The sequence below is a fragment of the Periplaneta americana genome, chromosome 9 (genome assembly GCF_040183065.1).
Source record: "Periplaneta americana isolate PAMFEO1 chromosome 9, P.americana_PAMFEO1_priV1, whole genome shotgun sequence".
In the NCBI taxonomy this organism is placed as follows: domain Eukaryota; kingdom Metazoa; phylum Arthropoda; class Insecta; order Blattodea; family Blattidae; genus Periplaneta; species Periplaneta americana.
In genome coordinates this window covers 31,679,866-31,693,520 of record NC_091125.1, presented here as the reverse complement: position 1 = coordinate 31,693,520, position 13,655 = coordinate 31,679,866, and the positions used below count along the sequence as shown (strand labels likewise).

At 34.5% G+C, this 13,655-nt stretch overlaps 1 long non-coding RNA gene across 1 annotated transcript in view; it reads right to left on the bottom strand.

Annotated features, from left to right (window-relative positions):
- Nucleotides 1-10,977, bottom strand: part of LOC138705637 (uncharacterized) — a 381,721-nt gene extending 370,744 nt beyond the window's left edge. Inside the window, exon 1 of the long non-coding RNA XR_011333706.1 lies at nucleotides 10,832-10,977. This is a non-coding gene — a long non-coding RNA (uncharacterized lncRNA). The remainder of the gene's footprint in view (nucleotides 1-10,831) is intronic.
- Between the last annotated feature and the right edge of the window lie 2,678 nt (nucleotides 10,978-13,655).

Below are 13,655 nucleotides of genomic sequence, written 5' to 3'. Positions count from 1 at the left end.
CGAGCTGGTACAGCGCTGGCCTTCTATGCCCAAGGTTGCGGGTTCGATCCCCGGCCAGGTCGATGGCATTTAAGTGTGCTTAAATGCAATAGGCTCATGTCAGTAGATTTACTGGCATGTAAAAGAACTCCTGCGAGACAAAATTCCGGCACATCCGGCGACGCTGGTATAACCTCTGCAGTTGCGAGCGCCGTTAAATAAAACATAACATTTTCCACGTTTTCAATGAACTGAAATACGCAGGAATTATTATGTCTCGGATGTACTGTACGTGCAGAGCAGCAGCAGCAGCACCAGTAGTAATAATAATAATAATAATAATAATAATAATAATAATAATAATAGTAATAATAATAATAGTAGTAATAATAATAATAGTAATAATAATAATAATAATAATAATAATAATAATAATAGATGATAGTAACTAAAATGACAATTGCAATGAAGTAAACAAGGAATAATATAAAACCAAGATGATAATACTGAGAAGAAAAACTAAGGAGATTTTGTAAGACTAAATAAGAAGTTATGGAACAAGATGCAAAAAAAGAGGATTATTTAGTTGGCTGGACAAAGGAAAGGAGGACAGTATGATAAAGAAAAGTTAAAGAGGATGAACAAGAGAAGACAAGCCACCTCATTTCCAAGCCAGTCTTAGTGAAGATATTAAAATTTAATCTCTAAGATAACAAAACTAGAGCTCCGAGAAAACAGGAAGATATACGAGTAATTCACACGGAGACTTCGACCAAGTTCTTAAAGAAGCAACAGTTTGGTAACAGCTGTAACAAAATTCCAGAATCATCTCGTCTCTGTTAAACAACTTCGACTCTCACCTTAGAAAATTGGTCAATTTGACGCATTTAGAATATGTGTACATATTAGCTAGTCACGTTGAGATTTCTTATGCTCAGAATGAAATTATGAAAATTATTTTGTCTTATAATCCATGTAGCCTATATTTGTTTACAATTAATTTTAAATTTAACTTGTAAGTGTTGATTTTGAACACGGGGAGTTCCTGCTCATGTTTAGGGAGAGATCATAAAGCTTTGAAGTATTGCAGCCAGATTGTTTTATTCAGGTTCCTCGTCTACATTCGTAAAATAGTATAAGGTCTTTATATTAGGTTTTTAAAGTCTCTTTCCAAATTAGGCAAGAAACTATTCCAATTTTGTCTACTTTCTTATGAATTTCTCTTTTTTTTATGGATATTTCTTTGTTTTATCCTTAAAGTTTTCATTTCTATTGTACTGCTAAACGATTTTCGTTTATCTTATATAACTACAGTGTCTTCATCCCAAACTCCAAGTCGACTTTCGTACAATTTTTATTTGTTTTTTTCTAATTCTCGAAATCTGTTCGTTTTAAAATAAGGCATAAGTTTCCTTGTTCTAATGAATCTGCGGTTTCTATATTTTTCGCATGGAATTTGACACGCTGCTGGTTTAAATAGCCATCTTAGGTTTTCGTCTTCTAGGAAATTAACTTTATATAATTCATCTTGTATTGCATTATTTATGATTTTTTACTTCTTACTCATTTTGGAGGGAATCAAGAGTTGAGGGTTGTAAGTTTTGTTACATGCCACAAGGTAGAAAATCCATTCGCAGATCTGACTCTCTGCTAACGTACTAAAAGGGCAAATTCGCTGGAAGACCTCATGAACGACTATTGGAGTTGAAGATCGTAAGAGGCCAGGAGGTCCAGAATACAACCATATTCGTATTCCAATAATATAACTTGACACACACAATTACGCGAGACAAGATTTGTAAATAACCTCAATGCTGTTTCCTACATCTCATTACGTCTAGGCGAATTACTACAACGATTGCAACTTACTAGTAGTACCACACTATATCCCTAAATTTACCGAGCCTAACCAATATGTTACTATACAACCTAATCGATGTGCACCATGTCGCTAGGGCTTTCCCAGAGTATGACAAAATATTAATATCTTTACTGGAAGCTAATTGATGCTAAAATAGTTGTTCAATACTTCGCTGGAGATTTCCGAGTAACATATCTATTTGTGGCGACTTCCCAGATAACATCGGCTCCCTCTTCTCTCAGATACCCATAATTCCTGCTGGCGAATGAAAAAGGAAAGAAGGAAACGCACTTAGAATGAAAGAGTTTGTAATATATAACTAGAGACACCAACGGCGCTAGTTTCGCGTACAAAATTGAACCGCTGTTCGGCCGCCATTAAAGGGAGTTGATGCTTCGCTGGGAGTGCAAGCAGTTCATGCTTATTGAGGAGTACGAATAAATATAAGTACACTTGAAGGGAAATAATAAGAAAATGGTAAAATACTGCGCCGTAAATATTTGTTCGAACAAAGCTACTATTGTAGGATGCTCAGGAAAGCAGTTCAGTTCAGAAGCTCGGAGAGTGCAGTCGGGTTTTTTGTGTGCTCCGTGGTGCGAGTTACTACAGTCTTAACAATGGGTAGAAACAAGGGTACAAACTGTGAAGGAGGGAGTGGGAAGGATCAGGACAGTCAGATTATTTCCACCCTCAAACTTATGTTTGAGGATCTTAAATCTTCAGTGCAGATGGAGGTGAATGAACTAAGAAAATCAGTTGAATTCATGTCGTCCAAGTTCGATAGTCTTAGAGAGGAACTGGCGCACACAAGACATGAACTCAACTCCACGCAGGAGGAGATGAAGAGGCTAGTGAAAGAAAATGACCATCTTAAGCAGGAAGTGAGTGATCTGCAGCAGTACACACGCAGAGACAATATAATGCTATTTGGAGTTCCGGAGGTCGATGAACAATCAACTTATGAAGTTATTGACCAAATATCGGAAGTCATAGGCGGTAGTGAATTGGTGCAACATGATGTAAGCATAGCACATCGTATACCATCCAGGCCAGGAAAGACGCGTCCTATTGTCATCCGCTTCACAAAGAGGAGAAGTCGTGATGAATGGCTCCAGCTGTTCAGGAACGAGGCCAAGAAAGACGACAGCGGCCCTGGGATTGCGACAAAGAAAGTCAACAGGGAACTTCCGGAAGGAAGAATCACAGCAGGTGACCAACTGACAGCAGTGACCAGAGACCTTTTGAATAAGACAAGGGATGCAGCACGACTGAAGAATTATAAATTTGTATGGACAAGAGACGGTAAGATATTTGCAAGAAAAGATGAAGCCAGCCCCGTGAGTAAAATCACTAATGTTGACGATGTAAATAATTTGTAAATACTATTGTGTCGGTAACCACGTTTAATTATACAATATAATTGACTTAAAAATGGCTAGTAATACTATATTAAATGAAATCCATCAGTGCAAATTTAATAACAATAATAACACAATGGTTTTTAACGATTTACTTCACTGCAATGAGTATATTACCAATATTCTATCAGATCTTAAAATATTTCACTTAAACATTCGTAGCATCAACAAAAATTTTTCCGAACTCTGTGTTTTACTTAATAATTTTTCCTTTTACTTTGATATTATAGTTCTAACTGAAACCTGGCTTGATCATGACTCTGGCTATGATATTAATGGTTATAAAAAATTTGTTAAAAGTAATAAGTATAATAAATGTGATGGTATAGTTGTATATTTTAAGGAAAACATCGTAGTGTCTTTAAGTGATATTGACATTTCCCATTGCAACGCTATACATTTTCAATTAACACTTATTAATGATACTCTTGTTAACCTAACTGCAATTTACAGATCTCCAAAACTATGCAAAAATGAATTTCTGAAAAATTTTGAAAGCTTCTTGTCAATATACAAAGATTTAAACAACCATGTTATTCTGGGTGACATAAACATTCAAATTTTAGAAAATAGATTAGATAATTTTGGCAACACGTATTTAAATATCATGCATGAATATGGATACGTGAAATACTTAAATTCCATTACTCGTCCATCATCCAATTCATGTCTTGACCATATTTTCCTAAAAACGGGAAATAACTTACATTTTATACCTGGAGTATATGCAAGCGCAATAACAGATCATTATATGACTTTTGCATTGTTGTCAATCAGTAATAAAAGTATTAGCAGAGAAGCCACTGAACCTTCGGACAATTATAAGCTAATTATAAACCATAAAAGCCTAATATCAAATATTAATAATATTAATTGGGAATCTATATTCTACAATGAAGACGCAGATACATGTTTCGATAATTTTTATAAAATACTCTGTAACCTAATTTGTAAATTTTCTAATCATGTCCCTCTCAAATTCTCAAGTAAGTACAAAAAAATTAAACCTTGGATTACCACAGGTATTGTTAAATCAATACGATCTAGGGATAAGTTAGCTAAGCAAGTTAAACGAGACCCACAAAACAATGTTTTATTAAATTACTACAAAAAATATAGAAATATTCTCACTAATGTAATAAGAAATCAGAGAATCAAATATTATTCTGAAAAATTTAACAAAAATAAAAATAATCCAAAGCAATTTTGGAAGACCATAAACGAAGCTACTGACACCCAATGTAATAAAAATAGTATATTAAAGACAATTATAAGTCGAAATGGAATAACAATTGAAAACAAGGAAACTATCGCAAATGAATTTAACGATCATTTTACTAATGTAAGTCATGACATCGTATCTAATATAAAAAAGAAAGTATTTGGTACTCATCACTATAAGCTTTATAATAAAAGTATATCATCTATGTTTATGTTTCCTGTAAACGAATGTGAAATCATTAATATTGTAAACAGTTTAAAAAATAATGTGTCTCCTGGTATTGATGGTATTACAACAAATACCCTGAAACTTATTATCGAAGCTATTTCTAAACCACTAGCCTTTATATTTAATTTGTGCATATCTCAAGGTGTATTTCCCTCAGCCCTAAAACATGCTGTGGTGATACCAATTCACAAGTCTGGTGACAAAAATAATCTTAATAATTACAGACCCATTTCACTATTACCTAGTCTCTCTAAGGTATTTGAAAAATGTATAAAAACACGGTTAATAACATTTTTAGAAAAAAATAAACTACTAAATGATAATCAATTTGGTTTCAGAAAAAATTTGTGCACTGATGATGCTATTATGGCAGTTACCTCAAAAATAATTCAAGAATTAGATGTAGGAAATAAATGTCTAGGAATTTTTCTAGACTTACAAAAAGCTTTCGATACGGTCAATCACAGTATACTTTTGAATAAAATGGATAGATTAGGAATTAATGGAATTGCTTTAAAATTATTTAAATCTTACTTAAGTAACAGAACTCAAGCAACTAAAATAAATGATCACCTTAGTAAATCACGTAACATTGACATAGGTGTACCTCAGGGGACGATTTTAGGTCCTGTTTTGTTTTTAATATATATCAACGATTTACTTAAAATTGACATTGAGAAATATTCTGGTACTCTGTATTCTTATGCTGATGATACTGTGGTTATATTTAGCGGTTCGAGTTGGAATGAAACTTATCAAAATTCTAACAGTGGTATTAATATTATTAAAGAATGGCTGGATGCTCACTTACTTTCTTTGAACGTTTCTAAAACAAAATTAATACCATTTTCATTAACATCACATGGCCTTGAGCAACTAGAAATAAATAATAATATAAGTATAACTATACATGATTGTAACCTACCTACTTGCTCATGTAACGCTTTGAGTATATCCTCACAAGTTAAATATTTAGGCATTATTATTGACCAACATTTAAAATGGGACAAGCATATCTCCTTTCTGTGTAACAGATTGCGTAAAACAATCCACAAATTTTCCATTCTACGCTCTTATTTACCTGTTTATGTTCTGCGTACTGTGTACTTAGCTCTGTTTCAATCAATAATTCAGTATGGTATTTTAGGTTGGGGAGGAATGGCAAAATCGACTCTCCGTCCTTTAAATCTGCTCCAAAAAAGAATTATCAAAATTTGTCTATATAAACCTTTTGATTACCCAACAAAATTAATTTTTCAGGAATTTGGCGTATCAAATCTAGAACAAATTTATAAACAAAAATTGCTGATTTACTTCCATAAAAACCACAATAAATTTAAATTTGATCCTCATGAATACCAGACGAGACAAAACTACAGTTTCTTTCTAAATACTCCCAAATGCCACACAACTGCTGGATTAAAACACAGCAGAAATTTTGGACCCAAAATATATAATACATTAATTAGAGCTTACCCTGAGCTAAGTACACTTAACACACATAGATTTAAGAAACAAATCAGATTAATTATTTAATTGTTTAAGCTAATTGAGTTAAAAATTGTTACTCTAATATTCATGTACTTCTTTATTTTCTATTTGTATATAGACATATTACATGCTGTATGTATTTTACCATTTATTAATGTGATTGTGCTCAATGAACTCTCGTAATTTTGTGATATATTTTGTATAACTGATCTGAACTGCGCCCGAGCACGAGCTTCTGCTCTTTCGGGCTGCAATGCCTAATGTAGCTCAAGTGTATAGTATTAATAAATATTATTATTATTATTATTATCTTAATACTTGGAAGAATGTTCCAAATGCAGTTCCTCCTTTGAATGTGTTTACAGAATGTCAGAATATTTCTTGGATAAAGTTTTTCCAGAAACATATTAATCAGGTTTATAAGGCTGATTTCAACAATGTAAGTAAGGGTTACGTGCCATCACATTACAGTGGATTATAATAGCAGAGTGCATAAGTAAATCCGCAGACTATATGTCTAAAACTGTTTTGTTTCACAATAAATGAATTGATCATGTAATTTCCGTTTTGTACAGTATGTACTTCTAGTTTTTGGTTGTATTAAATGCAAAGAAATTAGTGAAAATATAGCTGATGGCCTAGCTAGGCCTATTATTACCACTGCTACTAGGTCTACTATGACCACTACTACTAGGTCTACTATGACCACTACTACTAGGCCTACTATTACCACTACTATTAGGTCTATTATTACCACTACCACAGACTAGGTCTCACTACTACTAGGCCTACTAATACTACCAAAACTAGGCCTACTATGACCACTATTATTAGGCCTACTATTACCACAAATACTAGGCCTACTATTACCACAAATACTAGGCCTACTATTACCACTACTACTAGGCCTACTATTACCACTACTACTAGGCCTATTATTACCACTACTACTAGGCCTATTATTACCACTACTACTAGGCCTATTACCACTACTACTAGGCCTACTATTACCACTACTATTAGGTCTATTATTACCACTACCACAGACTAGGTCTCACTACTACTAGGTCTACTAATACTACCAAAACTAGGCCTACTATTACCATTATTATTAGGCCTACTATTACCACAAAAACTAAGCCTACTCCTACCACTAATACTAGGCCTATTATTACCACTACTACTAGGCCTACTATTACCACTACTACTAGGCCTACTATTACCACTACTACTAGGTCTATTATTACCACTACTACTAGGTCTATTATTACCACTACTACTAGGCTTATTATTACGACTGCTACTAGTCCTATTATTACCACTACTACTAGGCCTATTATTACCACTACTACTAGGCCTATTATTACCACTACTACTAGGCCCATTATTACCACTACTACTAGGCCTATTATTACCACTACTACTAGGCCTATTATTACCACTACTACTAGGCCTATTATTACCACTACTACTAGGCCTATTACTACTACTACTACTACTAGGCCTATTATTACTACTACTAACTTACTACTAGGCCTATTATTACCACTACTACTAGGCCTATTATTACCACTACTACTAGGTCTACTATTACCACTACTACTAGGCCTACTATTACCACTACTCCTAGGCCTACTATTACCGCTACTAATTGTATTAAAAAGTCTGTACTGACCTCTAACTTGGTGGTCATCAACTACACAATGAATAGATTGTTTTATGATAAAATGTATTCTCATTATATTTTAAATCAGTTTCCAGAATTTTTATGATCTCATATTTCACCACTAAATATATTCTAAGCACCATATACTTTCCTCTTCCTTTCCTTGAAAGGACTGAAATATAGATCATTTTAAATATTACAGTAAATATCCATTATTATGTCCTTAAAACAATATTAGTAATACTGAAAATTAATGCTGACATTGCCATTATTTAATATTTCACACACTTATCTCGAGTGTATATGGTGATTTAATTTATTTTTTAGAATATCGCCAAAGATGAATCATTATAATACTTTAATAAATATAGCGCTCCTCTGCCATTCATGTTTATTTCATCACGACTCATCCTTTGTAAAAGATGTTTAAAATAGTGTCTATCACCAGGCTACATCAATGTATTGTGGTACTGTTTTCGAATTTCGCGCCGCGAACACTCCTTTCACTGGCGGATGCTAGCCGATTCAATTTGTGACATTTTTCTTGCTTGCCACTCACGGGTATGTCTCTCTAGTAAGTATTACAAACTCTTTGCTTAGAATAGATAGCTCTCATGTCAAGATGAACTCTAGTCGACAGTCGCGGCGCTGTAGTAGGGTGTTCCAACAGCTGAGCCGTCGTGCACGGCTCAGTGTTAATGCGAAGCCACAGAGAAGATATTTGACTGCGTAGTCGGTATAGCGCTGGCCTTCTGTGCTCGAAATTGTGGGTTCAATTCCGGCCTATGTTGATAACATTTAAATGCTTACATGCGACAGGCTCATGCCAATAGATTTACTGACATGTAAAAGAACTGCGGGAAAAAATTCTGGCACATCGGCACGGCAGTTGCGAGCGTCGTTAAATAAACCATAATTAAAAAAAGTATGTGACTGCGTAAGAGAGTGACCGGTACAGCTAGTAGATGAGTAACCGATGTTGTGTCTAATAACCGAAGCTCGGAATTTGGGGACTTGTGTCTTTGAACGTGGCTAAGCGACCGGACTTCAATGTCAACAAACTCCCGCTTCCAGCACAGAGGTACTGTCAGGTCTGCTATAAAGGTAGTTCCTGGCTAGAACAACATATTGATAATATTATGGTAGGTTGAAACACGTAATTTTATAGCATATATAATGTATATAAATAAACGTGCAAAATATATCAAATTTACAGTTCTGCTCTGTACATTTTATTACAGTGTATGACTACATACATTAGAAGATTTTCGAATCCATAACTTCTTTGTCTGTTAGTTAAACATGATTTGAAACGAAAGAAACTTATTTCCACGTCACATGAAGTGACGGGAGCAAACTTAAATTTTTTTATTTTATTTATTTTAACTAGCTACCTAGTGAGTACAAATTAAATTTATAAAATAAAAATGTTTCTAGCCACTACCGTAAGAGCCAGGCTCATGTACGGTGTTTCTTAGTCAATAATACAACATAAAATTTACAAGGACAGTTTACTAAATGCAGTAAGTAACTTAATTCAAACCAATAAATACAACACAAGAGCAAGAATAAAGGTGAAAGAGAAAAAGAGAGAAAAATACACATTTAATATAAATTGACAATCCGACAGAAGCCAGTGATATTCAATAAAAGCATGAATATAGTCGACAGAAATAAAAGGTAAAAAAAATACATTTGTTAATATTAGGACCTATATAACATGGATAATTTTACAAATTTCTTTTTTAAAAGCTTCAATTTTAAAAAAATTTCAAATTTGGAAAATGGTTTGTAATTTTATTATAAAGTCTTGCGCCGAAATAAAATACTGAATGTTTTCACTGTCACTGTTTTCTGTTCGATTTTCAGCAGTTGCTAGCTGATCTCGTATCTGAGAAAGACAAGTATCCTAAATTTTTCTCGAAAGTAGTTTTCAATTTCTGTGTCACTACTAGGGAAGGTTCCACTACGAGTTGATCCATGGCTATGGACAAATTTTTCACCGATTTAAGGGACTGCAATGTATTTCAATGAATGCCCGTTTCCAGTCTCTAGTTTATGTGTGGCATAACTTACAAAATATAAACTCTCCACTCGAAGAAAATAATGTATCTCCTCAGAATTCCTCCACGAAATTCTGTACCTAAAATTTAAGAAATATATTTTCAAACGTATATAATACCCATTCGAATAATACATATTTTCTAATTCCTCAAATAGACCGTTTACCTCTAATTATCTGAATGTCATTGGCTTCGACACGACAGGGTTTCCTCGTCCCTCGTCCTTGTGGCCACTTTCTTAGTACACACGACTGTCCCTGAGCACTTGCAGGGTGAGCTCTGTGTACGTTGTACCTGTAACCTTACTCATGCACACTTCACACAAGTCCCCAAGTTCCGAGCTTTGCTAATAACATACATAAAAAAAAAATAAACTGCAATTTTTATTTAAAAAGGAATAGTCAAATAGCCTATAAATCGCTTGGTATAATGAGAAAGTTTCAATAATATATTAACGTAAGAAAAGGTAGGTAACACTTTTACGTTAGAAAAGTGCTTAACTTTTCAATAAACAGAGATATGAAAATGAATAATAAAAATAGCAATTCTGGATGTAGTTACTTTTCTTAGACCCCAAAGAATTCATATGTTAAGCAAAGAAATTATAATGTGCGGATTTTTTAAATATAAAACGAACGCAAAGGGCGATGGGATAACAAGGGGACACCTATAAGACGGGAAAGTGTAAAAGTCTAGAATCCGGATCGTTTCAGCCGTTGTTCCCCGAAAGCGACAGCGTGCATATAACGTTTACGACAGACAAAACAAAATTAAAATTCAATTAACAACAGATAGAGTTGTACGCGAAGTATACCTCCCCTTTCTCTTTCTTCTCTTCCTTTCCTTTCATCTTCATATTAAATATTACAAGCTCACTTATTATGAAATCGTAAATGTACTTACCATTGGACTGGTAGAATCTGAACGAATGACACTGCCCGTGCTCCGATACTCCGTAGTCTAGTAGGTACTTAAATCACGGAGCCATGGAAGAACTTGAAAAGATGACAATGAAATCTTCCCCACGAAATGTCTTGAATGACGTCACAGCCAACCTAGGAGGGTGAAAGGAAATGCACAATTTTGGCATAAAATCAGAATAAGTTCAGAAATTAAACCACAAATTACTAATTACGGTTCGGATGAAGTAGCTGTTTCAGGATAGGCATCCTTGGTCCGTGCATTTTGTTTACAAACATTAACTGCTGGGAAGAGCGCTCCCCACCCCCTACTAAAACATCAGTGAATGTTTATAAACAAAACATATGGACCAAGGACTCGTATCCTGATACAGCTACTTTAGCCGAACCGTAACTATTACATAACAAAATCAAATCTAAACTAGCCTAACATAACCTAGCCTAACCTAACCAGAGCCGAAACCACTTAAAGAAACTAAAACTAGGCTGAAGAAATGGAACTTAATCTGAACTAGTTATTTACGTAACTAGGACAGAAAGTGATATTTTTGTGTACGAGTGAGGGTTTACGGACGAGGTTTTAGTCGAGTCTGGAATTTCGAAACGAGTGCGCGAAAGACACTTTCGTACTAGTTACCTACAATACATTTTGGCACAACTACATAGAAATTATATGTGAATTAACTTATTAAATAAATCACAGACTACAGACATTTTTGTAGGCTAAAAGTCAAAGCCTACTAATACTACCGTAAACTGGGGTAAAGAGGATCACTTGTGGTAAAGTGGATCATATGTGTATTGCCTAGATAAGGCAGCTCCACATGGATCACACATGAAAAGAAAACCTTTCTTCTATAAGTGCCACTAAAAATAGTTTTCTTTGCATGTGTGAACCATCTGGCGCTGACGTATCTAACAATACACATATGATCCACTTTATCACATGTGATCCTCTTTACCCCAGTTTACGGTATATTGTCTTTAAAGTAGGTCTAATTATAACGTCATGATTGCTGTGTATTTATAATATTGTCTTTATAGTACAATCATGGGGAAAAGTGCCTCATTGTGTTTCCTCCCCTATGTCCGTGTTTTAACCCCTTCCACCCATTACCACGACTTGCCTACCTTTACTAGGCAAGCACCAGTATGTCTTTCATAACATTTGAGTGGGCATCAGTAGTGCACTCATGTCTCGTGGTAGAGCAAAGAAATATGTTTTCAAACTCGAATGGGAACTAAAGTACTTTTGTGTCGCTCATAAGGTATTTTGTTTCTTATATTGTGCCCTGTTTAATGTGCGACGACATTTTAACACTGTTAACGCAAAGGATTACAGTGAACTATGTTTTTCAGGTGTATTTCAATTGTTATTTCATTTAATTCTTCACATTGTGGTTGTCATATATATAGTTGGCTGTCTCATTATATATAGCCTATGTACCATTTTTTACAAAATGTATGTGATTTTAAGATATTCCGAATTACACATAAATTATTTAAAAGTAGCCTATACCTTTTATATTCCTTCTTTATACGCCCAAACCGTCTCAGAAAGTTATAAGAGTTAAAAGAAACTACAGTAGACATGAGCCCGCTTCAGTTTGTTTAGGAACAAATATAATTCGAGTCAGTTATCTTATCTCAAAACACATAGCCGAAAATTTGAAATGTTTCTCGGAAGGAGAATTTATTAGACAATGTTTGATGATTGTCTCCGAGCGTCTTTGTCCGAAAAAAAAACTGAAGTATTTAAATCAATAAGGGCCGTATTCATAGACATTTTTAGCGCGGGCTTCCGGTGGATGATCAGCATTTTTCGTATTCATAAACCAGTGTTAGCGATAGGATATGATCTGAATTCTGTACAAGTAACCAGTGGATAGCCGGGGCTAGCTTAGTACGCTCGTAGCGCGTGCTGCGAAATGTCTATGAATAGCACCCTAAGTCTCTCTCGGCGAACATCACAGACAAAATTACGGAAATAACTAAGGACGCAGAAGATCAGCAGAAAATAAAATTGAGTTGATATATGGTACTCTTTAGCTATCGACGAAAAAATACAAGACACTGCGCAATTAACCATTTTTCTACGGTGTGTGGATCTTGAACTTAACATATTTGGAGATTTTCTTGATTTTGTATCTTTAAGAGGCAATACAAGGGGAAATGATATTTTCGAAGTTGTGACAAAATATGAATTATCATGGGAAAAAATTGATTTGTATAGTCACAAATGACACCCCAGCAATGATAGGGAAACATAATGGCTTCGTAACTATATTACGACGATTTCTAAAATCCATTAATGAATCGTCAGAGGAATTAGTTTCAATTCACTGCATAATACAGAGAGAGGCATTATGTGCTAAAACACGATGTCTAGATAATGTCATGCAGATAGTCGTAAAACCGTAACAATGAGTAGGCCCTATTCGTTTTATGTTTTGTAATAAAAGAGTATTATTTTGGTTACATTTAATTAAATATAATATATGTATGTGTAGTTGTGCAGTACCTTATTGATTTGAATAATAATAGATCGAAATAGTTTGTAATCCGCTCGCGTTCCGCCACTGGTGACGTCTTATTTAACTTAGGTATAAACCTTAGATCATATATGTAACAGATAATTCATCGCTATGTTAAAATCGGCAGCACTTTGAAGAAAACAACTGCCAGGATCGCCACCCGTCCGCCGTAAACGAACACGAGACAGCAGTACGGTCGCTAATGCAATTCAAATGGGAATTATGACGTGACTCCTTATGTAACAACTAGATGGCAGCGTAGTAAACCTGACA